Source organism: Phyllobates terribilis, unplaced genomic scaffold (assembly GCF_046119375.1).
Source record: "Phyllobates terribilis strain yellow unplaced genomic scaffold, ASM4611937v1 Scaffold_2__4_contigs__length_985480577, whole genome shotgun sequence".
Taxonomy (NCBI): Eukaryota; Metazoa; Chordata; class Amphibia; order Anura; family Dendrobatidae; genus Phyllobates; species Phyllobates terribilis.
The window spans coordinates 858,536,050-858,563,208 of NW_027362762.1; positions in this window are offsets into that span (position 1 = coordinate 858,536,050).

The window sequence follows — 27,159 nt, forward strand, 5'->3', positions numbered from 1 at the left end:
GCACCTCGCTGATTAGCTGTAATTGGAAGTACTCACTTACCGAGCAGTCCGTCTACTATTAGTGGCCGTGGCTTGGTACTGTACATCCACCTTCTATTCAAAACAATAGGAGGTGGATGTGTAGTACCCTGTAGCGGCCAATACAACTAGACAGAGCAGCTCGGTAAGTGAGTACTTCCGGCCGCTGATAGCAGCTGATGGGTGGGTGGTGACATCAGACATTGATGACCTATCCCAAGGATAGGTCATCAGTGTAAAAGTAGTGCACAACCTCTTTAAGATTCTCTCACAATGGTACAAGACCCCTGCAAAATTACATAAAATGTTCCCATCATTCTCGCACTTGTGTTGACGGTGGGCTTCAGCCTCAGGTTCAATTTTAGATGTCAGGTGGAGCTGATCTCCTATATGTCTATTATGGTAGGAGATCTCTTGACTGTTGCACTAACCTCCAAATGATCCCTGATGTTCCATGCTCCCCGGATCCATTTCTACTGATTAAAAGGGGTGTACTGAGGCACTTTATACTTGCCCCATACTTGCCCCATACTGCCCTTACTGTTGTATGGGGCCCGGTGAGCAGAAGGAAAGAGGGGGATTTGTGCTTCTGCTCACCGGGCCCCAGGGTATAATGTACAGTGAACATTTCATCGCAGGGAGCTTTCCTGCTTGGTGCTGCACAGAAGTCAATACAGAACAGCTGCGTAGCTCCAGGGCTTCCTCCGCCCCTTCTGTGACGCGATGGTGATGACGCATACGTGATGACATAATTGCGTACACGCGCCACTCGCCAGAAGCAAATGATTATGAATAGAGACTGGAGGTGGGTGAAAGTAAATAATTAATTGAGATTGGGGGATGGTGAACAGCAAATGGTGATGAATTGAGACTGGGGGGTGGGAAACAGCAAATGGTGGTGACTTGAGGGAGGGGAGAGCAAATGATGATGAATTGAGGGGGTCCTGTTACTGTGCAGGACAGCACTATGTCGCTTTTTCCTTCATCTGGAGTAGTGTAGAAGTTGAGGGAAAAAGTGGGGAAAGTGCTCTGAAAGCAGTGCTCTAGATAACTGTGATATTTTATGCAGAGACGAGTCCTGGCTGCAAGAACTGATGGCAGTCTGCGCAGGATTAAGAAAAGCGAACATGAAGGACTTCAACTAGAGATGTCACTGGTGAGGTAGTGTGTTACCTGTACACTGACACTATACACTATATAGAGTATGAAAAAAGGAGGAGAACATTGAGTATGAGATAAAAACATATAATTTTATTAATTCATTTCATAAAAAAAATTGCATAAATATTTAAAGTCATTTAATATCAAGATGTGGAGATAAGTAACCCAGTGCAAGGCTAAAACACCCAGACACAGTACGCATGCATAGGTTATTTAAGTAAGCTGCATGAATTAAACATGATAGTAAACTAGGTAGGTACTAGTATACCCAGCATAATACACCAAAAAATGAGTGATTACATCAGTACTTCCTGCAGCAATGCTTTATACAGATGTAGAAAGTAAATAGACAAACAGCTATAGGTGGAGAGCCCATGTAGTAGTCATATTAATGCTAGCTATCAGCATAAGTATAAAAGGGGACTCCATCTATTGTTAATAGAAATCGAATCAAAAGCAAAAGACAATCATACCCATGCTTGCGAAAGTCTGCGCCAGGTACCCAGCCCAGCCTCAGCCCCAAACGCACGCTTTCGCCGTCTGGCTTCCTCAGGGCGCATGGTTGGACACATATCCATCTTGTGTTATATAGCTGCAAGGACCTTCCGTCCACATGTCCAAAATGAGCCAATCGCGTTGGAGTGGGCGGCGCATGAGCCCTCAAGCTGCCATGTCCGCGGACGCCCCGCCCCCCGTCAGTCTCCAAAGCAGTCACATGACTCGGCCGGCGCAGGTACGAGACACGGAGTGCAGGGGAGATCAAAGATAAGGAGCGGGGCGGAGGGGGCGCATGTGCACCATGTACAGCATACTGCATCTGCCAGCAGTCACCAAAGCATGCAGGTAGTAACCCCATGATTGCACCTGCACTGCAGCAAAAAAATAAAAAAAAAAAAAAATATATATATATATATATATATATATATATATATATATATATAAATAAATAAATATATAAAAATTGTAAAAAATATATAAAAAAAAATATATATATTTTTTTGTGAAGTGCCTGAAAGTGACTGCCAGCCAGAGTGCATATATGCAAAGTAGCAAATCCAGATCTAAAGTGCAGATGTGCGGTATGCTTCGGCAGTGAGGGCATAAAGTTCAGTATGGACACTTCACACAAAATATACAGTTCATCAGAGCAGCATACATGATAAGTATTGTTCAAAACTCCATATCCGCTTCATCCTTGATTTTAAACTTCATAAAAGCTGAATTTGCAAGGGTCGAAGCTAGTCCCAAAGGGTGAAGTCCTCCAAACACATAATCAGAAGTGCATCGTGGCGAAAGGACAGAGGAAAGAAGAGGGGGTCATGTACGACCCTAATCCCTACAGACTGTAGACATTATCTTAAGAAAAGAAAATAAATGTCAGAATTGACCAAATGCAATAAATACTATTAAAACCAAATAAAAACAGCACAAGATAAACATGTTAAAAACCCGTGGCTACAAAGTGAGGGAGGAGGCAGAGACACACATAAATCATAAATACGAGGCAAAGCCCAATGCCTCATTAAGGCCTTGCGGTACCATAGTTCCCAGAAGTGTGATCCAACGGCATTCCTTTTGTGCAAAAAGGCGTTTAATGTTACCCCCTCTAATGCTGCATTGTACATGTTCAATACCACGCACCATAAAACATTTGGGATTACAATTATGAACTTTTCTATAGTGACGGGGTATTGATTTTAGTTGAGAGGGTCTATAGCGGTTGCAGCCACACAAATATCCCGCACATGTTCACGCGTGCGTATCTTCAATTGTCTTGAGGTTAACCCAACGTGAATTTTGGGACAGCTGCATACAGCATAATAAATTACCTGTGAGGTGGAGCATGTGATATGCTGCTTAATTGTATATGTCTTCTTCCCATCGGCCGTAGCAAAGCTCGTTGATCTCGATATATTTTTGCATGCAATGCAATCGCCACATGGGAAGCATCCAGCAGGGGGTCCACGGGTTCCGAACGGATTTAATTACATGGGAACATAGTGGCTTTGTGTCAATAGATCTTTTAGGTTAGGGGATCTTGGCGTCATAAGTGAATGGTCTAGAATGAATTGCGACAAAGCGGGCTCAGTTTTTAAAAAATTCCAGTGCTTCCCCAAACACTCCCTCATGGTATCCCACTCCCCATTATAGGTTGAGATGAACCGAACTACTTCTTTAGCGTCCTGGTTTTTTGGGGGGGGATATAATAATGTGTCCCTCCCCCTCCTTTTAGCTTTAATATAACCATTTTTAATGCATCTATTGCTATAGCCACGGGCTCTAAATCTCTCCCGCATGTCATCAGACTGTGTTTCAAAACGCACGTCTGAGGAACAGATCCGTCTGATTCTCATAAATTGTCCCACCGGGATACCTTTGATGGTGGAGTATGGGTGTCCAGAACTAGAATGTAATAATGAGTTTACCAAGGTGGACTTCCGATGGACATCAGTCTGGAGTTGGAGTGAAGAGTCCACACATATCTTAATGTCCAGAAAGTCCACCTGTGTCCTGCTGCTGGAGTATGGCAATTTAATATTAAATCTGTTTATATTCAGTTGCAACATAAATTCCTGGAATTGGGCCTCAGTGCCTTGCCAGATGATCAGCACGTCATCAATGTAGCGTATCCAGCACTGCGCACGGTCAGCGGCCCACACCCTTCCCCCGCCAAAGACCTCTCTTTCCCATAGGAAGAGGTTTGCATAAGATGGGGCACAAGCCGCCCCCATCGCAGTGCCGCACCCCTGTAAATAGAATACATCTTTAAACACAAAGAAATTGTGCGTCAGGATGTAGGCCAACAATTCCAGGATTAGGTCACAGGTCTGATCGTCCCAGTTGCTATTGTGTAAAAAGAACTTGCATGCCTCGAGGCCATCTTGATGTCTTATGCAAGTATAAAGTGCCTCTATATCTACCGTAGCTAATATCATACCGCTATCCAAGACCATCCCATCAATGCGGGCCAGGACGTCCGTTGTGCCACGTGCATAGGAGGGCAAAGTTTCAACCAAAGGTTTTAAGTAGAACTCAATAAATTTACATATTGGTTCGCATAGCCCCCCCAATGCCGGACAAGATCGGACACCCTGGCAGCTCCAATGGGTTCTTATGGATCTTGGGCAAAAAATAGATGGTAGGGATTCTGGGAAACTTAGTAATAAGACCATCATAAACTTTTTTGGGGATAATGCCTTTATCAAAAGCCCGAAATAATATATCATCCAGTTCAGCAGAGTAGGTCATCATTGGGTTCCGCTCTAGCCTACAATAGGTGGTTTTATCCCTTAGGTGTCTAAATGCCTCCCTCTCATACATAATTTTAGGCCATAGTACAATTTCACCCCCCCCCCTTGTGAGCCAGTTTAATGACCACATCGTCCATAGCCTGGAGGGCATGCAAAGCCCTACGTTGATCCGAAGACAGGTTATCCACAGTGCGGTTAGTAGGGATTTGATGGAATTCGTCTATCACCAATCTAACAAAAACTTCAACCGCTGGACATAAAGACAAGGGGGGGAACCTTGTAGACCGTGCAAAACTGGATTGGGGGAACATACCTGTGTGTTCAGGGGCCTGCTCATTCAGCAAATCCTCAAGGGCCTGTAGGGCTTCACTTTCCAAGGAGCTAGTTGGAAGTTGTCCTTCTGTCCCTCTATTATGCAATTTTTTCAAAACGAGTTTCCTTGCAAATAAGTATAGATCCTTTATTGCTGGAAACAAATTAAAATTGTTAGTTGGCGAGAACGTCAGGCCCTTGGACAGTACTTCCCTTTGAATGGGAGTAAGAGTATGAGTTGATAAATTAATCACCTCCAATCCAACCTTGTTCCGTTTTTCTTGATTATTGGGTGGTGGTATTTTGCGTTTAGTAGACTGTTTGTCCTTATTCGCTCCCATATTCCTATGACCATTCCACTTAGAATCACCCGCCACAGACCCCTCACTGGATGCATAGGATGAGAAAAAGGTCGTTCTAGAGCGTAAATATACCCTTGTACGGGCCCGCCTTTGATTCCATTTATACATGGTATTGGTCTGCTGATCATTATAGTCACGCTATAACTTCTGGGTTTTACTCTCGCATATACTTTTCTCCCACTTAGTAAATTCAGCATCGATTTCTAGATTAAGAGATACCAAATTATCTGGTGATAATTCTTGTTTGAGTCCATTCTGGATCTCATCTATTTGGGCATCAAGTATTCCAAGGGTTTTTGTGTTCATATTTATCAACAGCTCCATAAATCCCCTGGAGCAATTACTAGCCAGATTTTCCCATTTGGACCTAATTTCCTCGTCCTCGACATCAAAGGAGGGAAAGACTTGAACCCTGAGGCCCCTAGGGATCAAGCCCTTCTCTACATATTTATTAAGGAATGCCCTGTTCCACCATATTCTGGTACGCCTGTTGAGTAAATCCTTAAATTTTGTAGTCATTGCATTGGTGTCTCTGCCTGCCCCGACCACGGGTCCACTAGGTACTTCACCAAACACATCATTGACACGGTTGAGCCACGTCTGTTCACGTGCTTTAAAGTCCCTATATAGAGTATACAGAGCTCTTGTGTATGATGTAACTGGTGATCACTGTATTACCTATACACTGACACTATATAAAGAGCTCCTGTGTATTGTGCCACCAGTGATCACTGTATTATCTGTACACTGACACTATATACAGAGCTCCTGTGTAAAATGTCACTGGTGATCACTGTATTATCTGTACACTGACACTATATACAGAGCTCCTGTGTGTAATGTCACTGGTGATCACTATATTACCTCTTCACTGGCACTATATACAGAGCTCCTGTGTATAATGTCACTGGTGAGTCCCTGTATTACTTGTACACTTAGACTATACACTGTATACTATGTACAGAGCTCCTGTGCACTAATGGCATTAGAATTGTGTTTTTTTATTAATGATTAGTATTGTAGTATTTGGTCACTATGTGGTGATGTGTGGTCAGGTCTTGGTGTGGCAGTATTTGTCCCCTGTATGTGGTATTATTCAGTCATTATGTGGTGGTGATATGTGGTCTGGTGATGGTGTAGCGGTATTTATCCCATGTACAGTACAGACCAAAAGTTTGGACACACCTTCTCATTTAAAGATTTTTCATGACTATGAAAATTGTACATTCACACTGAGGTAATCAAAACTATGAATTAACACATGTGGAATTATATACTTAACAAAAAAAGTGTGAAACAACTGAAAATATGTCTTATATTCTAGGTTCTTCAAAGTAGCCACCTTTTGCTTTGATGACTGCTTTGCATACTCTTGGCATTCTCTTGATGAGCTTCAAGAGGTAGTCACCAGAAATGGTCTTCCAACAATCTTGAAGGAGTTCTCAGAAATGCTTAGCACTTGTTGGCCCTTTTGCCTTCACTCTGTGGTCCAGCTACTTTGAAGAACCTAGAATATAAGACATATTTTCAGTTGTTTCACACTTTTTTGTTAAGCATATAATTCCACATGTGTTAATTCATAGTTTTGATGCCTTCAGTGTGAATGTACAATTTTCATAGGGCACAATATAAAAACATTGTTGTCAATTATAACTAAAATTCACAACAAAATACAATCTACATATACCTGAAGAAGTAGAGTAAATCAACAGTTTTTGGTCCAATCAAGGTAAATTGTCGCCATACATAAGCAATAGAAAATCAAAACAGGCCATCCAAGTGTCCCAAAAGAGGAAAATGGAAAGAACCATGAGAAAACAAAAGTCAAATATAAATGTTATTAATGACAGATAAAATACATATTAAAATAGGTGATAGATTGGTTGAAATCAGACCTTAAGGGCTGTTTTAGGTGTGGCAACTGCATAAATTGCCTTTCCGTTGAAAACATTAAAGTCTTTAGAGGTCCCAATGTTGACAGAGAATTTATCATCAGGGATTTCATTAACTGCCGAACGCAGGGAGTTATTTATAGAGGTGTATGCCAATGCGGCCTGGAATACATAGGCAAGACCATACGTGAATTGAGGCGTAGGATTGGTGAGCACCTAGGTGACATTGAACAGGTGAGGGGGAGATTGGGACCGCCTATTACTGCAAAAGGAGACAAGGTGGATCTTTGTGTTGAAAACCGTGTCTCCGCGGGGTTTGAATGATCGGCTGACATACAGATGCTTCATATAAATTATGCTTTTTGCCTACAGTTTTTAACTCAACCTATATACCTCATTTTTGTTTGTCCTTTATTCTACTTTTTGCAAGTGAACCAATACTATTGGACATTGATCCTGGGAACACCTCCACCTGAGTTTCCTTTTCTAACTTATGGAACACCATCCTGACATATTGTGCCATGTACTTGTATTACAGCTGCCTGGGGCTGTTGTTGTGGGCTCTTATTATTGGGCCATTGTGGAGTGCACAGTGTGTTTAGGAGCGAGGGTGTTCTATAATGATGCATCTTGAAATGCATCTTGCGGTCCAGCGCACCAGAAGCGACATGGGTGGGCGCTCATAGTAACATACATAGTAACATAGTTTTTAAGGTGGAAGGAAGACTAAGTCCATCTAGTCCAACCCATAGCCTAACTTGTTGATCCAGAGGAAGGCAAAAAAAAACCATGTGGCAAACACTAAGCTCCACATTGGGAAAAAAATTCCTTCCCGACTCCATACGACAATCAGACTAGTTCCCTGGATCAACGCCCTATCAAGGAATCTAGTATTTATAACCTGTAATAGTGATGCGCTCTCTTGGAAATGTACTTGCCATTGCCTAAAGTACAACCCAGATAGAGGGTGCCCAGCCCTGTGTTCTACAGTTCTTTGTGCCAATCCCCTGATGACTCAAGATTTTTGAAGAAACGCGACCGGAGGCGCATAGGGTCAATTCAGGGCTGTCCAAAATTAAAGGATCAGCTGTGGACTGCCCCTGTAAGGGCGGGAGTCTTGGGGTCTGAAGGGTCAGTCAAGTTAATAGGGACTAACAGGGAGAAGTCAACCCCTTGGACTCGATGATATGGGCCTTTATGGATGAGGATCTTTTGGAGGAACTCTGAGACCAATGAATTTGGTGAGATCTTTCCTTTTATCCATCTGCCCTATCGTACATAATTGTTTGTGGACTTTATTGTCTGGTCCTGTTAAAACATGTTATATATATATATATATATATATATATATACACACACTGCTCAAAAAAATAAAGGGAGCACTTAAACAACAGAATATAACTCCAAGTAAATCAAACTTCTGTGAAATCAAACTGTCCACTTAGGAAGCAACACTGATTGACAATCAATTTCACATGCTGTTGTGCATATGGAATAGACAATAGATGGAAATTATTGCCAATTAGCAAGACACACTCAATAAAGGAGTGGTTCTGCAGGTGGGGATCACAGACCACATCTCAGTACCAATGCTTTCTGGCTGATGTTTTGGTCACTTTTGAATATTGGTTGTGCTTTCACACTCGTGGTAGCATGAGACGGACTCTACAACCCACAGAAGTTGCTCAGGTAGTGCAGCTCATCCAGGATGGCACATCAATGCGAGCTGTGGCAAGAAGGTTTGCTGTGTCTGTCAGCGTAGTGTCCAGAGGCTGGAGGCTCTACCAGGAGACAAGCCAGTACACCAGGAGATGTGGAGGGGGCTGTAGGAGGGCAACAACCCAGCAGTAGGACCGCTACCTCAGCCTTTGTGCAAGGAGGAACAGGAGAAGCACTGCCAGAGCCCTGCAAAATGACCTCCAGCAGGCCACAAATGTGCATGTGTCTGCACAAACGGTTAGAAACCGACTCCATGAGGGTGGTATGAGGGCCCGATGTCCATAGATGGGGGTTGTGCTCACAGCCCAACACCGTGCAGGACGCTTGGCATTTGCCACAGAACACCAGGATTGGCAAAGTCACCATTGGCGCCCTGTGCTCTTCACAGATGAAAGCAAGTTCACACTGAGCACATGTGACAGACATAACAGAGTCTGGAGATGCCGTGGAGAGCGATCTGCTGCCTGCAACATCCTTCAGCATGACCGGTTTGGCAGTGGGTCAGTAATGGTGTGGGGTGGCATTTCTTTGGAGGGCTGCACAGCCCTCCATGTGCTTGCCAGAGGTAGCCTGACTGCCATTAGGTATCGAGATGAGATCCTCAGACCCCTTGTGAGACCATATGCTGGTGTGGTTGGCCCTGGGTTCCTCCTAATGCAGGACAATGCCAGACCTCATGTGGCTGGAGTGTGTCAGACGTTCCTGCAAGATGAAGGCATTGAAGCTATGGACTGGCCCACCCGTTCCCGAGACCTGAATCCGATTGAGGACATCTGGGACATCATGTCCAGGTCTGAGAGGAGCTCCCACAGGAGACCATCCGCAAACTCATCATGAGCATGCCTAGGAGTTGTAGGGAGGTCATACAGGCACATGGAGGCCACACACAATACTGAGCGTCATTTTGACTTTTTTAAGGACATTACATCAAAGTTGGATCAGCCGGTAGTGTGTTTTTCCACTTTAATTTTGGGGGTGACTCCAAATCCAGGCCTCCATTGGTTAAAAAATTTGATTTCCATTGATGATTTTTGTGTGATTTTGCTGTCAGCACATTCAACTTTGTACAGAACAAAGTATTCAATGAGAATATTTCAGATCTAGGATGTGTTATTTGAGTGTTCCCTTTATTTTTTTGAGCAGTGTATAAATTGGGAAAACTTTGAATGTGTCCCCAAGTGCAGTTGCAAAAACCATCAAGCGCCACAAAGAAACTGGCTCACATCAGGACCACCCCAGGAAAGGAAGACCAAGACTCACCTCTGCTTCTGAGGATAAGTTTATCCGAGTCACCAGCCTCAGAAATCGCAGGTTAACAGCAGCTCAGATTAGAGACCAGGTCAATGCCAAACAGAGTTCTAGCAGCAGATACATCTCTACAACAACTATTAAGAGGAGACTTTGTGCAGCAGGCCTTCATGGTAAAATAGCTGCTAGGAAACCACTGCTAAGGACAGGCAACAAGCAGAAGAGACAAGTTTGGGCTAAAGAACACAAGGAATGGACATTAGACCAGTGGAAATCTGTGCTTTGGTCTGATGAGTCCAAATTTGAGATCTTTGGTTCCAACCACCGTGTCTTTGTGCGACGCAGAAAAAGTGAACGGATGGACTCTACATGCCTGGTTCCCACCGTGAAGCATGGAGGAGGAGGTGTGATGGTGTGGGAGTGCTTTGCTGGTGACACTGTTGGGGATTTATTCAAAATTGAAGGCATACTGAACCAGCATGGCTACCACAGCATCTTGCAGAGGCATGCTATTCCATTCGGTTTGCGTTTAGTTGGACCATCATTTATTTTTCAACAGGACAATGACCCCAAACACACCTCCAGGCTGTGTAAGGGCTATTTGAACAAGAAGGAGAGTGATGGAGTGCTACGCCAGATGTCCTGGCCTCCACAGTCACCAGACCTGAACCCAATCGAGATGGCTTGGGGTGAGCTGGACCGCAGAGTGAAGGCAAAAGGGCCAACAAGTGCTAAGCATCTCTGGTAACTCCTTCAAGATTGTTGGAAGACCATTTCCAATGACTACCTTTTGAAGCTCATCAAGAGAATGCCAAGAGTGTGCAAAGCAGTCATTAAAGCAAAAGGAGGCTACTTTGAAGAACCTAGAATATAAGACATATTTTCAGTTGTGTCACACTTTTTTGTTACGTATATAATTCCACATGTGTTAATTCATAGTTTTGATGCTTTCAGTGTGAATGTACAATTTTCAAAGTCATGAAAATACAGAACAATCTTTAAATGAGAAGGTGTGTCCAAACTTTTGGTCTGTACTGTATATATATATATATATATATATATATATATATATATATATATATGTATTTACTGATGCCTTTTTGTATTGAGGATTGCCAAAACTCTTTTATTCTTGGCAGTAAAAGTTAAGTTTTAAATCCATTATAGCTGCTATATATATTATCTATCTCTATAGTATTCGCTGCTGGGTTATTATCTATCTCTATAGCATTCGCTGCTGTCTAAAAACACATGCAAAAAAACGCTACAAAAAAGCAGCAAATCCTCAATTATTTTTAGACCAGGATTTTATAACATTTTTGCTGATTTCATTAAAGTCAATTGTTAAAATAACACTGCAAAAATGAGAAAGAATTGACATGCTGCAGATCTGAACCTGCACCAAATCTGCAAGTCACAAATAAGCAACGTGTGCATGAGACTTCAGGATTCTCTTTCAGGATTTGTGGCAAATCCGTGCAGCAAAAACGCGACATGCACACAGCCTAATACAAACATCCAGCCACCACTAGGGGGATCCCACTGCCTATTGATTTATATAGCCCTATATCAGTATGTAGAAAGCTCTGCTTAGTGGCATCACATTATTTTTTTTATCAGAGAATGTTCATGATTTAAAAAAAAAAAAAAAAAGTAGGCCAGGAGCAGGAAAAGGCTTAAAATAATCAATCCTCACATTTGAATTCCCAGGTTATCTCAGCACTGCTACTCTGGTGGTACCAGCTGGTCTTAGTTCGCTTTGCTGTGCAATCATGTGTTGTACGGCCACATTAGTGCTGGAGCCAATCACTGAACACAGCGGTGATGCTAGTATGTACGGAACAAAATTGCTGAGCCCAGTGTTGCAGTGAAGTAAACAAAGATCAGAGGAGACCACGGGAGCAGCAGGGAATTGAGTCATCCGTACATAGAAATCATAGGGGCCCATAGCAGAAGTTCTAATTGTACACCCCCCGCCTCAAAAAATAAAAATAACAATAATAATATTCAGCGGGATCACAGAAGAGCCATCTCACAAATTTGCGAGATACAGTACAGTAAGAGGAAAGTTACTATTGAAGCCCTGAGATTCCCCTTTCATTGCCCCATAAAGTATGTTGCCAACAAAAGTGCCCCCCCAAAACAATGCAATAGCCTTCAGTGAATTCCTCCTCACGCACGGCATGGGGACCCTACTGTACATCCCTGTCTGTTAGCAGAGGATTAATCCGCGTGACATCCAGAGTTTAGAACACAGAATGTAGGTTTATTCATATCCAGCATAGGCACAGCATGGAGTCTGGTGTTACTGCAGCATGAGGAAATCAAATACATATATAACAACAACACAGGAAGAGAAGGAGGGGGCATCCTGTCTGTGGGAGTTTTTTTTTTTTTTTTTTAACTAAACTTTGTTAACAACCTCACAATATGCACAACATATGAAACAGCACAGTAGTTGTTGCAATACACATACAGATTAATATGTATTATTCCAACACCCCCACTCAACAACTACTTATCCTCTTAGTCCCATTGTGGTTCTCAATTCTTGGAACCTAGCTCGTGGCAATGGCTTTGTCATAATGTCAGCTACCATCTTATCAGTTTCACAATAGACAAACTGAATTATCCCACGATCTATCAAATCACGTAGATGATGATGTCTGACGTCAATGTGCTTGGTTCTAGCACTGATCTTTTCACTGCATGCAAGTTTAATGCATCCTTGGTTGTCCTCATAAATCACCGTCGGCTGAGTTGTCGGTTTGCCAAGATCGTCCATCAATTGTCTTAGCCAAACAACCTCCTGGCTTGCATAGGCTGCGGACACATACTCCGCTTCTGTAGATGACAAGGCAACAGACATTTGTTTCCTACTAGACCAGGAGATTGAACTTTCTCCAACTTTAAACAAGTATCCACTTGTGGATTTACGATCACGCGAATCACCAGCCCAATCCGCATCTACATAGCCGGTAAGTTCTAGATCTCCTGCTGCAGATAGTTTTAAATTTACATCTTGCGTTTCTTTCAAATATCGGAGAAGTCTCTTAACAGCATTCCAGTCTCTTTGGCGCGGTTTTTCCACATATCTGCAAAGGATTCCAACTGTTGTTGTGATATCCGGTCGAGTCATAGTTGATATGTATAGAAGTGCCCCCACTGCCTGACGATATTTCTCATTGTTAGGCAACAGGTCATCTTCTCCTTCCAGCTTCAGGTAGGATGGTTCCATTGGGGTTGATATACCTTTGGCCTCTGACATTTTAAACTGATTCAGAATCAAATTAATTTTTGCACTTTGGTTTAGAAGAAAACTTCCATCTTCCTCTCTCTGGATTTGGATCCCTAGATAATATGTCACACTTCCAAGGTCTTTTGTTTCAAAGTGCTGATTCAGAATTTCAGTCATTTTTCCAATTTCTGCGTCGTCTTGATGAACAACAATCACGTCGTCCACATATAAGAGAATATACATCCACTTTCCATCTGTATATTTTGTGTATAAGCACGGATCTGCTTGACCTCTTTTAAATCCTTCTTCCAACAAGACTTTACTCATCTTGGTGTTCCATGCTCTTGCTGATTGCTTAAGACCATAGAGAGATTTTTGTAGTTTGCAAACAAGATTCTCTTCACCTCCTTTTACATAACCTTCAGGTTGAGTCATGTATAAGTCCTCCTCAATGTCACCATTTAAAAAGGCAGTTTTTATATCCAAATGTCTGACATACATCTTTTGTACAGCAGCTACAGCTAACAAAGCTCTGAATGTGGTCTGTTTAGCGACTGGAGCAAATGTAGCATCGTAATCTTCGCCATACTTTTGAGAATATCCTTTTGCGACCAACCTTGCTTTGAATCTGTGGACTTTACCTTCAGAGTCATATTTGATTTTGAAGACCCACTTGCACTTGATTGCCTTTTTGCCCTGTGGTAGCTTGGTGAGTTTCCAACTTTGGAGTTGATGAAGCGATTTGATTTCCTCATTAGCGGCATCGATCCACTTTGTTCTTTCATGGACAGGTAGTGCTTGCATTTCATCCCATGACTGCGGCTCTGACTCAGGTAGTGTCTTGACAATGTAGGAGAGACGTTTAGCTGGTATACCTTTATTTGATCTTGACGATCTCCTGATTTCAGATTCACCTGATTTTTCTGTTGTTCCTTCATTAGTTGAAGAATCCAGCCAGACCTCTACATCCTCCTTGTTGCTGTCTTGTAATTGTGACTTCAGCTGGACTACTGGCGTGATGTCACAAAACTTGGGTGATACAAAGTTCTTATCAATCACTGCATCTCTACTTATTGTGATCTTGTTTGTTTCTGGGTGTAGAATCCTATAACATTTCTGGGTTTCGCTGTAGCCTACCAGGATACCTTCTTTAGCGTGAGATTCCCACTTAGTTCGCTTTTTCTTGGGAACATGTACAAATGCTTTACTTCCGAATATTCTTATGTGATGTAGTTTTGGCTTTCTGCTATTCCATTGCTCAAATGGAGTTTTCTCTGTAGCTTTACCTGGTAGTCTGTTCTGAAGATAGCAAGCTGTCATGATTGGTTCACCCCAATATGCTGTGGGCAGATTTGCATCAAATAACATGCTTCTTCCACTTTCACATAGTGTTCGGTTCCTTCTTTCCGCGACACCATTTTGCTCTGGGTTGTACGGTACAGTGGTCTGAAATAGGATTCCATTTTTCTTTAAAATGCTCTGTGTCTCATTACTTGTATATTCAGTCCCATTATCTGCACGTAGAATCTTTGGCATTCTTCCAAATTTATTATATACTTCAGCTAGGTATATTTCAAGTTTCTCTGGAACTTCCTTCTTGCTGTGAAGCAGGTGGACAACTGTATATCTTGAATGATCATCAATAAATGTGAGAAAATATCTCTTCTTCCCTGGAGTCAGAGTGCTCATTGGACCACAGACATCTGTGTGTATTAAATCTAGTGGCTGTGCTGTTGTACTAATTCTCTTAGGAAAAGCTTTCCTAGACATTTTCCCTTTGATGCAGCTAGTACACTTCATTGTCTGGTTACATAGATCAATTGTAATATCCTCAGCTAGTTGCTTTTGGACTAACTTTCTTATTGCTTCTGGGTCTCTGTGTGCCAGACGCCTATGCCACACATGAATACAGTTTTTATGCTCTTCTTGTTGCGCTGTATACACACACTCTTTGCATTTCAGCTGATAAAGTTCATCTGTGATGTTTCTCTCTGCTAGTGTGTGACCTTCCTTTGAGATGATGCAGCTATCATGCTTAAATGTAACTTAATTTCCTTGTTTTGTGAGTTTCTTCACAGATAGTAGATTACTTTCAAGACTAGGCACATACAGCACATCCTTTACTGGGATCTTCCTGCTTTGTGTTGGTGAGATTTGACAATCAATATAACCATCTCCTATGCCTTCTGAAGTCATGTACTGATCATTAGCCATAATCACTTTCTCTGATTTACTTTGGTCAAGCTTAGAAAAGAAGTCTCTGTTATTAGTCATGTGACTAGTTGCTCCAGAGTCTATACACCATGCATGCTTTGATGTATTTGCACTGACAGTAAATGCAGTTTCAGTATTCACAGAATCATTTTCTCCAGATACAGCACTTTTAACCCTTTGATGACTGCTTTGCTTTTTCAGCTGATTCATTCTAGCTTTCCAGACTCTGCAGTCAGCTTTCAAATGTCCTGATTTCTTGCAAACAAAACATTCATGTGTTTCTTTTATGTGCTTCCTGTTATCAGTTAGGTTTTGTGTAAAGCAGATTCTGTGTTGCATGTCCTACTGTTTACACCTTCTGCCTTTCGCTTATATTCATCTATGAGCTTCCCCCTGACATACTCCAGTGTAAGCTCATCATCTGGACGCGCATCTAGTGCGGTTACAAGCGTATCATAGCTCTCTGGAAGGCCACTAAGCAGTAATGAGGCCACATGAAAGTCCTTTAGATCTTCCCCAATGCCTCTCAGGCGTTCTACAATTTCCAGAACACTTCTTATGTAATCCTGCATATCCTGGCCTTTCTGTAGCTTAGACTAGTACAGCTTTCTCATGAGATAGAGCTTATTGCTTAAATTTATCCTCTCATGTACCTTTTGCAACTGCTCCCACATTTCCTTTGCAGTATTACATTTACACACATGCACAATCTGGTCATCATCTATACTGAGAGATATGGTACTGTGTGCTTTCTGATCCATCTCTGTCCAGTCCTGTGGCACTGGGTCAGGTTTAGGCTCCTGTGTGTATTTCCACGTACCTTCTCTTATCAGCAGCATTTTCACTTTGAATTTCCAGGATTGATAATTCTGGTTAGTGAGACTTGGCACTGTAAATTTCATGGAGCTGCTGCTGGTGGCCATCTTTGCTTCTTCTCAGTTTGCTGTCTTTCTTTCTTTTCTTTCCTCTGTGTTCTGGGGATCTGGGACTCTGGGACTCAGGTACATCTGGGCCCAAAACCTGTTAGCAGAGGATTAATCCGCGTGACATCCAGAGTTTAGAACACAGAATGTAGGTTTATTCATATCCAGCATAGGCACAGCATGGAGTCTGGTGTTACTGCAGCATGAGGAAATCAAATACATATATAACAACAACACAGGAACAGAAGAAGGGGGCATCCTGTCTGTGGGAGTTTTTTTTTTTTTTTTAACTAAACTTTGCTAACAACCTCACAATATGCACAACATATGAAACAGCACAGTAGTTGTTGCAATACACATACAGATTAATATGTATTATTCCAACACTGCCCACCAACCATCTTCCACCCGGCAAAGAATGGTGGCCACAACACAGTAAGATGTCCCAACTGTGACACTCACACAGCCCTCCATACAGTATAATGGGCCTCCACACAGTATAATGGCCCCCACAACCGGCCACACAGTATGATAGCCCCAATACAATCCCCCACACTGTATAATTGCGCCTACTAGCACTCCACACAGTATGATGGACCCTACAGAAACTGCTCAAATATATTATAATAGCCCCCACATAGCCCTGCAAATAGTATAATGGTCCCTATATAGCCCTGCAAACAGTGTAATGGTCCCCACACAGCCCTCAAAAAAGTATAAAGGCTCCAACACAGCTATCCATATAGTATAATGGCCCCCACATAGCCTTCTAAATGTTGTAATTGCCCCTACATAACCCTCCAAATAGTATAATGGGCCCCACATAGCTCTTAAAATATTATAATGGCCCCCACACAGCCTTCCATATAGTATAATGGCCCCCACATAGTCCTCTATATAGTATAATGGGCCCCACATAGTCCTCTATATAGTATAATGGGCCTCACGTTACCTTCCATACAGTATAATGGGCCCCACATAGCCCTCCATATGGTATAATGGACCCCACATGAGACATCAGACACAGAGGGAGAATGATGGCGGAGGGAATGTCAGCTGAGGCTCCCTCCTCCATCATTGCTTTCAACTCTATCGGCATTCAGGATGTTTCAGGATGTTTCTGACATGCTGCAGTGTTTCAGATAAAACATTTTTTGTAAAGCCGTCCGGGGACTATGCATCTCAGCAGGTGACTAATCCCCGGTCAACTGTCCGTCTTGGGGAGCACAGCGAGGAGAAGCCACAACGGCTGCAATAACTGAACTAGTTCCTGAATCAGATGACAGGCTGCTTTTAACATATTTTTTCTCTTAACCTTTTGTTTTTGTTTGTTAATACTCAGAACTTCCCCTTACTCTTATAGGAGTTTCCGGGTGATGGAAAACCCTCCAATATTTCCCCATGCCAATTTACTTTGTTGTTTTGTTGGCTACATTAAAAATCCAATATAACATAATAATGACAGACCCGGACCTTTAGGAGGGGAGCATTTGGCATTATCATGCACTTGCTCTTCTTCTAAAGGGTTAATAACAAATAGGGTTTTTGGCGGGAATAATATTCTTCCAGCTGGGTTTTGCCACCACAGCAGCATGGTCTGAATAAGTGGTGGGGGTATATAGTGACTGGCAGCGCCGATGAGCTTGTCAGTCCTCGGCGCTGCCATAAGAAATTGCTGCCGCACCTGTATAACATGGAGGCTGTTCTGGAGGAGCTGCGCAGCCGGTTAGGAGAAGAGGGAGTCCTTGCCTGCCTTCATCGCTGTCTGGAGACAGCGAGCAGCGATGTTCCGGGGCCAAGCGCGGAGGTGAGACTGAGCAGAGGTCCGGAAGTGCAGGGGGAGCCAGCCGCAGTGGAAGCGCCGAAACCCCAGATGACGTCATCCAGCGGCGCGGGCATGCGCACTGGTGGTAGAAGCAAGAGGAGGACAGTGCTGTATTCCCCATCTCCAGTGCGCCCACAGAGGTCCCAGGGAGGGGAAGAAGAAGTCGCAGGGGAGCAGCAGACTTGTCACCGGACAGCAGGACCAGGCTGGCCTCAGTTGACCACCGGCTGGAGGGAGCCATTGCTGGTCCTGAGGCTGCCGGTATGGAGAACAGAATGTCCACGGCAGGGGTTTTCATCCAGCATGACCAGACCCAGGACCCTGCATCTGAGGGTGGTGAGTATAGCCCACCTGTCGCACATCACACGTATTGTCATCCCTTAGGGATATATTGCAAACCCCCTGCTGTCACTTCTATGTCAGCTAGCCAGTGCTCTGGGGACACAGGTGTAGCCGGAGTTTGGAGGCACCTAGACAGTGGCCCAGGGGCTGGCGGGGGGGGGAGCATGGTTCCATAGCAACCCCATTGGCATCAGGTGTCAAAGGGGTGGGTGAGGACTGTTACAAGGAGATTCTGGTATGTCCAGTTTTGCCGCTGGGATATCATTTGTCCATGACAGTTAAAGAAAAAATATGGCGTAATGAATTCTTTGATATCCTGTCTTTGCTACCAGCCTCCAAGGAATTTTTGGCAAGGCTGGACAAAGATGAGGTTAGGCGTAGGCCGGTACATCGGTCCTTTAATAACTGGTTGCAGGCTTTTTCTATTTACGCTAGTGTGATGGGCGAAAAGTTTCCCAGCAAGTGCTCTGGCCTTTTCCAGCATGTCGAGATAGTGTTAGAAGCTTACAAACATTTTGGTAGTTTAAGCTGGTATTTTTATGACGAAAACATTCGCCAGAAGATGGCAGTATATCCATCTTTGAAATGGGGAGTTAAAGATGTAGGTTTATGGCTTAATTTAATGCTGCCAAGTAAACCTAATAATGTTCAGCGTAATGTACCAGCTCAGACTAGTACCTTTAGGAAAGGTACATGTTTTGCGTTTAATGAGGCACAATGTAAGTGGCCGAATACGTGTAAATACAAGCACGAGTGCTCCTTTTGTGGAGGGTCGCACGCTATGTCCAGATGCTTTAAAAAAGTAAGTGGGCATCATTCCACAAAGGAGTACTTGGGTAAAAGCAGTGACACCAGTAAATCTGGAGAGAATGTAGCCATGGTTAGAGCAGTACCCAAACCGCAAGATGGCCAAGTTAATAATTGATGGGTTTGCACATGGGTTTATGATTCCACATTTTTCAGGCAAAGGGTGCATATGGGTAAAAAATTTGAAATCCACGGAGCTGCACCCAGAGGTGGTAGAAGCAAAATTGTTAAAGGAACTAGCTGAAGGAAGAGTGGCGGGCCCCTTTAAGGAGCAGCCATTTAAACATTTTCGGCTATCTCCTCTGGGTGTAGTTCCAAAGAAAGAGATGAATGCTTTCAGATTGATTCATCATTTGTCTTATCCATATGGTACCTCTTTGAACGATAGCATTGATAGCAGTGTTAGTACTGTTACATATACGTCTTTTGATAAGGCTGCTGAAATAGTTAGAAGTTTCGGTCCCGGGGCATTAATGGCCAAGGCCGATATAGAATAAGCCTTTAGGTTATTGCCTTTACATCCTAGCGGTTTCAATTCGTTAGGTTTTCATTTCAACGGTTTCTTTTATGTTGATAAATGTTTGCCCATGGGGTGCTCGGTATCTTGTTTTTATTTTGAGGCCTTTTCATCTTTTGTAGAAAGGGTGACAGCACGGCAGTGCATGAAGGGCGGTATAGCGCACTACTTAGATGATTTTTTGTTTATAGGTCCTGGCGACTCATTGGTGTGTAATGAGCTTTTGTCTACGTTTCAATTAATTTGCAAGCATTTTGGTATTCCGCTAGCGGAAGGAAAAACAGTTCACCCAACCAATTGTTTAGAGTATCTAGGTATAGTGATTGATACAGGTAAAGGGGAATTTAGGTTGCCAATAGCTAAGATTGTTAATTGTAGAGAAGCGTTGTTAGCAGTGATAAAGAGGAGGAAAGTGACAGTGAAGGAGGTCGAGTCGTTGCTGGGACTTTTAGCCTTTGCGTCTAGAATAATGCCTATGGGCAGAGTATTTTGTAGACGCCTGTCAGCACATATTGCAGGAATCAGGAATCCTGTGTGGCACCCTGCTGTTCACAAGTACCACAGGACCCAAAAGGGTGCATTGACGGACTTCTCCACAAGAGGCCCTCACTACATGCAGACACCTCCACCCTTCCACCTCATACCACCAGAGGGAGCCCTGTTAGGGATATATATATGGAGGGTGGAGCCAGGCAGTTCAGTTCAGCAGAGAGTCTCTCAGTCTGAGTTGTTTAGTCAGAGAGTGTGCTGCCACTGAGAGCAGTGAAGACGCAGCACGTCTGCTGCTGTATTGAGGGCCCCGAGTGTGGCCGGAGGCAAGGAGGAGAGGAGAGAGGAGTTGAAGGGGCAGAGGAGCATCATAGGCTCACCCCAAGACACAAACTGGACACCGGGTCCGCGCCTACAGGGTCCTTTATACCCAGTAGGGATCACCGGCATACCAGGAGGACTACAAGTCCCTGGTCAACCTGAAGCTAAACCCTTGACAGGACTAGGAACCACGAAGGCCCTGGCGTCCAGGGATAGTGGTTGCCAGGAAAGGTCCTACTACAAAGCGACAGGTGAAGGAACAGCACGACACAGAAGCTAGGCCCAGTTGCAGGCTGGCCAGGAGCTTAGAGAGAGGGAGACACGGACCAGGAGGCCTTATACCCGCTCACTGGGGAGAAGTCCTGAAGTGCACCCTTCCTACCGAGTACCCTGGACCGTACCTGACATCCGCACCAGTAAAGATACTGAAGTGAATCCCCTGTCTCTGTCAGTTACTCCTGCTGCGCCATCTCTCCTGCACTGCAAGCCCCAGCATCACCACCATTTGCACCTACACTGCCCAGGGGGCCCGCTCCACCTGTGGGGAGCAGAAACATCCCAGCTGCCATCCCATCACCCCCCCGGAGGTCTGCAGCAGCGCCGGTAACCATTACCAGAAACCACAGGTGGCGTCACGAGACAAACTGTACACTAAAAAAAACCCTTTTTAAAGAGAGACCCAGAGTACGGGCCCAGGAGCCGACTGCCGTGACCTCCTAAACAAGGTAGAAGGCCCGGGTACCGAGTCCCCTATATTCCCCCTGGGTGACACACCTGTATTTCATGTTAGAGTCACAAAGGAAGTTAAGGAGGACTTACGAGTTTGGTTGGAGTTTTTAGAGTCATTTAATGGCCAGGCTTTGTGGCGTCAGCCTTTTATTGCAGAAGAGGATGTACAGGGATGCGGCTCCTGAATCAGGTTTTGGTGTTTTTTGGGATGGTAATTGGTGTGCGGGCCAATGGCATTGGGCATGGCGTAAGAATGGGGTGTTGAAGAATGAAGTTTTGTTAGAACTATTTTCTATTTTAGTGGTTATAGTGGTTTGGGGCAGTCAGCTAGCTAATAGAAATATCATAATTAAATCCAGTAAAAAAGGGGTGGTCCTTGCAGTGAACCATTTGTCTTGCAAATGTGGTTTAGTTATTAGAGTTCTTAGACGTCTAGTACTGCTGTGTTTGAAAAGGAATATTTGGCTGAAGGCGGTACAGGTTGATAATAGTGATCCTTCAGTGGCTGTTTTGCTTTCTCATTTTCAGTTCAAGAGTTTCTTCAGTATCGCCCCAGGCACCCAGGAGAGGGGAGTGGAGTGTCCGGAGTATCTCTGGGGATTGATTTGGTCAGGTTAATGGAGCTGTTACAGCGGTCTATGGCCATTTCTACATGGAAAGGTTATTCGTCGGCTTGGGTTTCATGAGTTAAATTTTGTAGGAGAATGAAAATGGATGCTAATAGGTGTTCAGAGCAGTCCGTGTTGCATTTTGTATTATCGCTTTTTGACAGAGGGCTCGCTTATTCCACGGTAATGAAAACATTATCTGGTGTGTCATTTTTTATGAAGGTTATGGGCCAGAAGGCATGCAACGATTATTTTTTTAATAAAGCAGGTACTAAAGGGTTACAAAAAAGAGAAAGTAGTTCGGGATGGCAGACGCCCCATTTCTCCAGAAATGTTGGTAAATTTATGTACCGTGTCATTCTCTTGCTGTTACGATAACTATGAAGCCCTTTTATTCTCCACAGCAGCTGCACTATTGGTTTTTGGAGCTTTGCGTATAGGCGAGCTATTGCCGAGGGGCAGAGACGGTATTGAAGGTTTGGCTTTTCAACATATTACATTGAAGAGGGGGATATTAATAATTTTTATTGCTAAATCCAAAACTGATCAAGCCAGTAAGGGTACGTCTTTAAAATTACAATGTTTAGCGGGTAAAGGTATTTGTCCGGTTTGCTTGGTGCAACGTTATTTAATGTTACGCCCCCTGGGAGGTGAGAAGTTTTTACTTCATCAGTCTGGCAGGCCTTTGACTTAGTTCCAATTCAGATGCATTTTGAGTAAATGTTTGTCTTAATTGAATATGGGTAATAAATATTTCTCTACTCACTCTTTTAGGACTGGAGCTGCGACGGAGGCTGCCAGACGGGGTTTGAGTGAGGGCTTCATCAAAAAATTGGGAAGATGGAGTTCAGGATGTTATCGGGTGTATATTCGGAAGTGATGTATACTAATGTTTCTTTTGTTTGAAGTTTTTGCAGGTATAACAGTATGGATCTTAGGTCGTTCTTTCGTGCACTGGGCGGAGTGGAGAGCGCAGCAGCGGTGCTATGGTCCGAATCTGTCTTTGTCTGCCGGTAACGTAAGAATCTTCTGGTTTGGAATCAGGGGGCAAAGATGGGAAGGACTGTTGGAGCAAGCTGCCATGATGAGTGAGAGATCTCCGTCCCCAGATATAATCATTGTGCACTTAGGAGGGAATGATATTGGTAAATTAGGTACAGTGGATTTACTATTTCAAATGAAAAAAAGTTTAATAGAGCTAAAAAAATTGTTTTTTGGTGTCAAAATTATATTTTACGAGATCGTTTCCCGTTTAGTGTCGGTGAAATCTATGGATCTCAAATTTTGTGAGAAAATTCGCAGAAGGGTAAATAGGTGCATGAATAAATTTATGCCATCTATTGGAGGTTTTTCTTTTCGGCACACTGACTTGGAGGGAGGTTTGCCAGGCCTATTCAGAAGTGATTGGACCCATTTGTCTGAAGTGGGTAACGACATTTTTAATTTAGATCTACAGGCGATGGTAGAGTTGGCCCTGGGTGGGGCAGGGCCATGTTCGCCTGCTTGATCCAGGCAAGATGGCCGGGTGGGTTAGTCATTCGGGGAACCGAATGGACAATAAGTTATAGGTAATGTAAACGGGCTTGAGCTTTGGCTGAGCTGCGGTTGTTTATAATTATTATGTTATTAATTGAAGTTACCTGTATTATATGATTTTAATAAAGGCCGTGGCCAATTAATTTTCCAAGCAAGTCAAGTGTGTCGGTGTAATTTTGTTTAATCACAGATAAGTTTAAGGTATGGTTTGTGCATTGTAATGCCATATGTGATAAATACATGATCAGCAATCTCCTTCTGTCACATAAACAATGGATGGAGTAGCAAGCAGTATCTGCAGCAACGCAGCTCCATTTAATTGCTATGGCTGGCAGAGAAAAAGGTTGGGAGCACAGGGATTCTCATCAATCAGATATTTATCAACCATCCTGTCATTTGACAGAAAACCCCTTTACCGATGTGGTCTTATTCCCAGAGCCATAACTTTTTTACTTTTCTGTCCACATAGACCTATGAGAGCTTGATCTTTCAGAGACAAGTTGTACTCTTGAATGACACCATTCATTTTACCACATAGTGTACTGGAAAAAGAAAAAAAAATCCAAGTGCGGAGAAATTGGGAAAAAAATGCAATTCTGACATTGTTTTTTAGGAACAGTTTTTACGGTGTACATTTTGTGGTAAAAATGACTTCGCAATATGATTCTGCCCATCAGTACGATTAAGGCTATACCAAAATTTTTTTATTTTTTATTTTAGTGGTGAAAAAAAAAACAGAAGTTTGCAAAAAAAAAAATTCCGGTTGTGTTGCCCCTTTCCGAGACTCGTAACATTTTTATTTTTCAGTCGATGGAGCTGTACGACAGTTTATTTTTTTACGGGGAGAGACAACGTTTTTATTGATACCATTTTGTGGTAGATATGATGTTCTGATTGCTTTTTGCAGTATTTTTTGTGGTATTTCAGCCACCAGAAATATTTTTTTTTTCTTTACAGTGTATATCGATTGGGTTAATTATTTTTATATTTTGATAAGATAGGACTTTTTTTTGAATGTGGCGATACGTGTGTATTTTTCTGCTATCTTTATTTTTAATGGGGGAAATGGAGGTGATTTGAACTTATGTTTTTTGGATTTTAATATTTTTTAAAACACTTTTTTTTTAAACTTTTCACTGTTCTTAAAAGTCTTCTTAAGGGACTTGAAGCGCAGATCGTCTGATCGCTTGTGCCGTATACAGCGATGCCAGAACATTGCTGTATATAGCAAAAATCATAGTCTCCTTTGAAGCCCGGCCACAAGCTGGATTTCAAAGAAGCTCCGTAATGATAAGCATGGAGGTCTCCAACAGACCCCCCGCTGTCATAGCACACCCAATCACATCAAGGGCACGCCGATGGGCGCATGGAATGACGTGCCTCGCTCCCTCCCTGCACACGTTAAGCGCCGCTGTAAGTTTGACAGCAGCTCCGCTCCACCTGCGATTGTTAGAAGCAGGTTCTGGCTGTAACACACAGCCATCATCTGCCGAGTATGGGGTGAGCCCGCTCCATACACCCGCTTCCGACTTGCGTCATACCGGCGCATGTTGTGAAGGGGTTACCAGCACTTTGAAAGGTCAGAAACAAGAATTGGTGAGGAGGTGGCAAAGACACTTCTAGGAAGGTTGTAAATTTAGTAAAAAGTGACAAACATCACTGTAGGCTCAATAGCAGGACAGTACTAGTCACCAGTTCAGTATAGATGGCACATTCTGCCATCAGAACATGACAAAGAAAAATTAAATAAACTTCAATGGAAACTGTCCATGACTAAGTGTGTGCTTCAGTTATCGCATCTGTATTATTAAATGCTCAATGGCTAACTAGGAAATCAGTGAGTAATTTTGCCCCGCAGCTATGTGTTTGAGTCACATTTATAAGTCACATACTTTCCCATTGCATCACTTTACATTACACTAACTTTCCATAGGATCTCCGAGCATTTACTCTGTAAATGGCAGATAAACAATCCATAGAGAGCTTTCTTCAATCCATTTATAACTTTAGAATCTTTATACAGAACGACATTCTGCCGGGACACGTTACATAGACAGATGCTGCACTGCAGCCCCCGTGTCTCGCTGATCCGTAGGGAATGGTCCTTTTATGTGTTTTGGTATAGACATTATACATTGTATGCATGGTGAAAGATGAGCCCCGACCTACTTGGAAAGGGCAGTTTATCAGAAGTATTCGGCACTGTTCACATACCACTAAAGGGCTACGTTTTTTTTCCAATATTTACAACTCAGATAAGCCTGTGCTGTTCAAGCCAAATCTATTGCATTGACCCCAACGATATCTGCCCCTTTTCTGGATATGGTGGTGACTGGTGGGGGACACAAAAGGGGCGATTTTTTTATATAATAAATGTCTATTGGAATCTAGACTGAGAAGGAGAGCTTGTCCCCTAAAAGAAAGATGGCAGAGGATGGTGGTCCCTTAAATGACAAGATATGAGAAGATATAGAGCAGGATGTCCGTAGAGTGTCTGCTAGCGAGTGTAATGTGGAACTGCCACGTCTTCGGAGGTACTGGAGGGACGTGATAGAGCTTATAAACTCGGTGTACAATTGTCAGATTGCTCCGGAACCTTTGACTTGTGCATAAAGCTGAAATCCCTGTGAGAGTCATCGACTGGTTATCGCGCATATACTATATCAGGCCCGGAGAAGTATAGCTCCATACTGGAAGAAACCTAACGGTCTAGTTGTTGGAGAGGTAATAACAGGTAAGTACACCAATAATATCCAAAAAGTAAGGCCATAAAGTATTTAATATAATAATCTCCCAAAAAGAACTTTACAAATGACTAAGAATACGAAGATAAAAAAGTTAATTTTATAGATATATTTAAAAAAAAAAAACATAATAAAGATACATAAAAATTGTGAGATAAAATACACAAAGGCACAAAGTGGGTGTTCCCGGATGAGAGAACAGTAAGTATCTATATCATTATTAATCAACGAGTATAGGTGACATTCATATACAGAGACATCAATCAAACTGCTGTCAGTAGAAATAGAATATAGCACAGTGCTAATCACATATAGAGTCTAAGACATGGTATACATACATATGTATCCTGCATTACCTCACTCGTTGTGTCCGTGGTCCCACCACACCCGATGCGCGTTTCGCATTGAAATGCTTCGTCCAGGGGTCAAAAATATATCAATAAAATGAACTTTATCTTCATATTCTTGGTCATTTGTAAAGTTCATTTTGGGAGGTAATAACAGGGTTAAATAACACTATATGCCTTGAGAAACATGTATGCCAAAAAAGGGGGGCATATGAGAAATTTGAAGATATATGGGTGCCCGGCTGGATAGACCAAATCTGGCCCCCCTTACTTTAATGTGGTCTAGAATACTCTTACGGATGTTTTGAAACTATGAGCAGAATCTGTGACTCTCTTCACAGGTGTATATTTGTAGAAGTGCCTTTATTGTTACAATTGTATGTTGGTTTTAAGTAGGCGCGAATGTTTATATGGGTATCTATGTACAGTGGGTATGGAAAGTATTCAGATCTCTTTACATTTTTCACTCTTTGTTTCATTGCAGCCATTTGGTAAATTCTAAAAAGTTCATTTTCTCTCATTAAAGTACACTCTGCACCCCATGATGACTGAAAAA